This window comes from Amblyomma mixtum, chromosome 3 (assembly GCF_055824585.1).
Source record: "Amblyomma mixtum isolate Tamu chromosome 3, ASM5582458v1, whole genome shotgun sequence".
In the NCBI taxonomy this organism is placed as follows: domain Eukaryota; kingdom Metazoa; phylum Arthropoda; class Arachnida; order Ixodida; family Ixodidae; genus Amblyomma; species Amblyomma mixtum.
In genome coordinates, this window is record NC_143014.1 from 192,903,755 (window position 1) to 192,909,139 (window position 5,385).

At 48.1% G+C, this 5,385-nt stretch overlaps 1 pseudogene; it reads left to right on the forward strand.

Moving 5' to 3' along the window:
• The first annotated feature begins 522 nt into the window (after window positions 1-522).
• Window positions 523-2,519, forward strand: LOC149353117 (uncharacterized; annotated as a pseudogene).
• Window positions 2,520-5,385: the final 2,866 nt, after the last annotated feature.

Here is a 5,385-nt window from a genome sequence, read left to right on the forward strand (position 1 = left end):
TTAACGTTACACCTATCATTTTGCTTTCCATAGCTCGCTGCGGTGTTGTTAACTTAAGCTGAACCCTCTTTGTTAGCCTCCACGCATTTCAGAGTAAATGCGTAGTCTGTGTGATTGAATATTGCAGTTTACCTTCATGATTACTTGCTGTAAAACGTGTGGAACCATGCAAATGTCATTGTATTTTCTTCATATATCTTCATGCACTCCATTTACTTGGACTTAATGTAAGGACTGTGTTCCATGTATAAAATGCCATCTGTGTTGTATCGGCGCAGCGCTTATCAAGTGTGCTGCACTTTGCTACTGTGCGCCGCGTATCTGATGTTCGCGATTACTGTTCACGTGTGCAGTTGTATCGCTGGCCAGTGACATGCCTCCCTTGCACCCAGGCTATCTCTATAAGGCGAAGCCAATGAATTGTTTCTGTCTGTTGTGTCGTGTTGCTGCCCGAATAGATACTTGACTTTACGGCGTCCGAGTCCAACATGGCGACGAAGATGGGATAGTTCGTGCAGAAGCATGGATCCAGCCTGCACAACCGACGAAGACCAGACGAAGACTCCACGGCAAGCGAGGACATCAGAGATGACCACCACCCTGGGATCTTTGGCAGAGTTCTGTCCAGACTCTGGCAATATCGACGTCTACCTGGAAAGGTTTGACCTGTACGCAACCGCCAACGGAACAGACGCAAGTAAGAAGTAGCAAGTCTTCCTAACCATCCTGGGTAAAAAGGCTTACGTGACTCTGCGTAGCCTGCTCCTGCTGAAAAAGCCAACAGAGGTCAAGTACGAAGAAGCTGCATAGTTCTTCAAAAGCACTATGCTCCAAAACGGTCTGTGCTTACCGAAGGGTATTGCTTCTACCAGCGAAAGCAAGAGCCGAACGAAAGCCTGAAACAGTTTATCGTCGAGCTCAAAAGGCTGGCTGCTACGTGCTCGTTTGGAACATTCTTGGAAGAAGCGCTCCGAGATCGACTGATTGATGGAATCCGTACGGACTAGATTCGATGCCGTCTTCTTGCCCTGTCGGATGACGAAGTCGCCTGGGAGCGAGTCTACAAAATCGCCACCGCCTTGGAAACTGCCCAGAAGGACACCCGGGAAATGCTACCTGAGGGGCCAACCGCCAGTCCTGCCGACGTCTACTGGCATCGGAAGCCTGCCACTCAAGGCATAAAACACCCGACTAAGGAGAAGTCCGCGAGCAACGTGCAACGTGCCCCCCAAAACGGTCCAAGAAAGCAACGTGAGAAAGGCTATGCTCGCGCCTGTCATAGGTGTGGCGGACTGCACGAGCCAGTGAGTTGTCCTTTTCTCAAAAGTACATGCTTCAAATGTTCGAAGCCTGGTCATGTAGCGAAAATGTGCAAAACAAAGGTCGTTCACAAAGTTGAGGAAACCTTGTCGGAAACTCCTGAGTTGCTTACGGTTTGTACTACAAACAAGGTTCATAGCTCTCCGCCCATCGTGCTTAATGTAAAGGTAAACGGCAAGGATATCCCAATGGAATTAGACACGGGAGCCGCTGTGACCATAATGTCTGAAAGAGACTTCGATGCAAATTTCCCAAACTACCCATGTTCCAAAGACTACGTACAGTCAGGCCGGAATGAAACGCGAACACGCATACGTCATACATTTCTGCTTTGCAGCGAGATATTCCTTTACAACCTATTTTCGATTATGCATTTCAGTAGGCCCTTTACCCAGACACATGAATCAGGCTAGTTGTACACTTCAGCTGAAAGTAGGCAGGTAAAATAGTTTTCTTGACATGCTCTGTTCGCGTTTCATTCCGGCCTGACTGTACGTCTAGGAGTGTACAATGGCACTGCACTCAAAGTGAAAGGTGAAGCGAAAGTGAATGTGTCTTATCGGAACCAAAGCTACGATCTGCCTCTGATAATTGCAAAGCAAGAAACTCAAGCTCGCATGCCGACGCTTTTAGGCCGCGATTGGATAACGACACTAAAAGTTGACTCGCAGAATGCTGTGCAGCAGTTGCAGTATGACATAGATAACGTACAATACGGCAGTCAGATGGTAGCAGCGGAATCCGAGAAGAGGTTATAACAGCTGTACGGTGATGTGTTTGATCCAGGCTATGGTTCTGGATTCACTGGTAGCATCCAAATGAAAAGCGATGCGCATCCAACCTTTTGTAAGGCGAGACCAGTACCATATGCTTCGCGCGAACAAGTGGAAAATGAATTGCGAGACCTTGAGAAAGCTGGTGTGGTGTACAGAGTCAGACATAGCAGTTGGGCTACACCGCTCGTGATTGTACCAAAGAAAGCTGGAAAGGAGATTAGGATATGTGGAGACTACCGAGTCACGGTCAATAGATATTGAACTCTACCACTATCTGCTGCCTCTGCCAGAGGACATATTCGCGTCACTGGTTGGGGGAACCGTGTTCACTTTGCTGGACTAGGCGTACCTGCAACTTGAGCTGGATGAGCAGGCACAGGAATTGCTGACGGTGAATATGCACCTGGGGCTTTTCAGGTTTAGGCGATTGCCCTACGGAGTGGCTAGCGCGCCCGCAATGTTTCAGGCCGTGATGAATCAGGTTTTTCGAAGTATCCCTGGGACTGCCTGCTACCCGGATGATGTGTTAATAGCAGGTAAAGACCTCACAGAGTGCTATCGCCGTTCCGAGCAGGTGCTACAAGCACTTAGTAAGCACGGCATTCGTGTAAACACAGGGAAATGCAAATTTTTCCAAGAAAGCGTGTGTTACTTAGGGCATGAGATAGACAAGAACGGCGTACACCCAGCAGCGGAAAAAGTGAAGGCAATTCGAAACGCGCCAAAACAAAGTAACGTGACTCAGCTAAAGGCATTTTTGGGCCTAATAAACTACTGTGCCAAATTTTTGCCTGATCTAGCAAATTTGCTAGAGCCTCTGCACCAACTGTTGCGCAAGGGCAGCACATGGAAATGGTCGAGCCAGTGCGATGCATGTTTCAGTCGCTGTAAGAATTTGATCAGTGAAGACATGGTCTTGGAACTGTACGATGTAAGGAAGGAAATACAGTTGACATGTGACGCTTCTGCTTACGGCTTAGGCGCAGTGCTGTCGCACGTGGTTGAAGGTGTAGAACGACCGATTGCGTTCGCATCACGGACAATGACTCTTGCCGAGCGTTACTACGCTCAAGTGGAAAAAGAAGCTCTTGCAGTTGTTTATGGAGTACGGAAGTTTCATAAATATCTGTACGGGCGTAGCTTCAATGTAGTCACTGATCACCAGTCCCTTACCGTCCTTTTTGAGGCAAAGCATTACACAAATGCAGTAGCTGCAGCTCGTGTACACCGCTGGAGAATTTTTCTTGCAAACTACAACTTTCGCATTTCGCACCGAGCAGGAACAAAGATAGCCAATGCATACGGACTATCACGCCTTCCACTGCCGGAAACCGGTGACGAGGCAGAAGAAATCTTTTATTTTTCGCCTGTCAACAAACTTCCCGTTACAGCTAAAGATATCGAGCGAGAAACTGTGAAAGATCCAGTGCTCAGCGCTGTTCGTGAAATGGTATGGCATGGATGGCCGCGTGCTGTTGACGCTCCTTATCAACCTTTCTTCGTGATTTGAGCTTAATGTGGATTGCAGTTGTTTGGTGTGGAACAACAGGGTCGTGATACCCCAGTCGCTTCAAAGTGAAGTTACGTGTTTGTTGCATGAACAGCACATTAGCATTACTACGATGAAAGCACTTGGAAAGTCAATGGTTTGGTGGCCACAGATAGACAACTGCCTGGAACAAACTGCGACGCAGTGCGAAATTTGTCAAAGCACAAAATCTGTGGAGCCACTAGCACCGCTTTCATCTTGGAAATGGTGCACAAACAGTTGGGAGAGGGTACATCTTGATTTTGCTGAAAAAGAAAACAAGATGTTTCTTTCAGCTATCGATTCCTATTCCAAATGGTTGGAAATCAAGATCATGACGTCAACGACTGCGCAAAGCACCATCGAAACAGTGCGCTCATTGTTCGCAAGTCATGGCTTACCGAGTGAGATAGTCACAGATAACGGACCGCAGTTTCGTTCAAAAGATTTTGAGGAATTTCTGTTGGCAAACGGGGTTAAGCACACCCTAACTCCGCCATATCATCCTCAGTCGAACGGTTCGGCAGAACTCGCGGTTCAAACAGTAAAGCAGTCGCTGTTGAAGCAATTACTTGAAGATCAGAGGAATAAAAGTTCCAGGTCAATGCAGCACAGAATCGATAATTTTCTGTTCGCTTATAGAACAACGCCGCATACATTCACCGGCCAAACACCAGCTGAACTCTTCATGAAAGGAAGTTGCGCACAAGATTTTCGTTATTAAGCCGCCGCGGTGGCTCAGTGGCTATGGTGCTCGGCTGCTGGCCCGAAAGACGCGGGTTCGATCCCGGCCGCGGCGGCTGAATTTCTTTGGAGGAGAAATTCGTGGCCCGTGTGCTGTGCGATGTCAGTGCACGTTAAAGAACCCCAGGTGGTCGAAATTTCCGGAGCCCTCCGCTACGGCGTCTCTCATAGCCTTATAGTCGCTTTGGGACGTTAAACCCCATAAACCAACCAACCATTTTCGTTATTAAAACCAAGTCTACAAGATGCAATCAATGCCAAATCGGAGGGGAATGTACGCAGTGCAAACAAGCGGAGGAGTTCACCTAACGCATTTTCTGTTGGGGATAGGGTGTTTGTGCGTTCAGTACGTGGGGAACAGGTGAAGTGGCGTCCAGGCAAGGTTGTGGATGTGAAATCTGCTATGACATATCTTGTCGCGGTGGATGGACAGACTCGGTTTGTGCATGCGGACCATTTGCGACATACTTGTGTGAAGCCTGTTGTTGTTAAAGAAAGTGAGATACCTTTACCACTTGCTAGTGACGTGTTAGAAAGTGAGTGTTCCCTTGGACCCGCCTCAACTCCACAAGAGTTGGATGGGAGTGGTGGTTGCCCTCTCGCACGTGAAGTCCAAAGTGCGTCAACATCGGAACAGAGCGATGCCTGTTCGCCGGTGCTACCCAGGCGCAGCATGCGTGAAAGGCGGGAGCCAGATCGTCTGATGTATGACAGTTTCTGATCTTGTCGGAGGGGAAGTGTTGTATCGGCGCAGCGCTTATCAAGTGTGCTGCACTTTGCTACTGTGCGCCGCGTATCTGCACGTGTGCAGTTGTATCGCTGGCCAATGGCATGCCTCCGTTGCACCCAGGCTATCTTTATAAGGCGAAGCCACTGAATTGTTTCTGTCTGTTGTGTCGTGTTGCTGCCCGAATAGATACTTGACTTTACGGCGTCCGAGTCCAACAATCTGTACATTTGTATTTTTGATGAATTTTATCTGCTTGCTAATAAATTTACTTAAAAAAAATACGAACA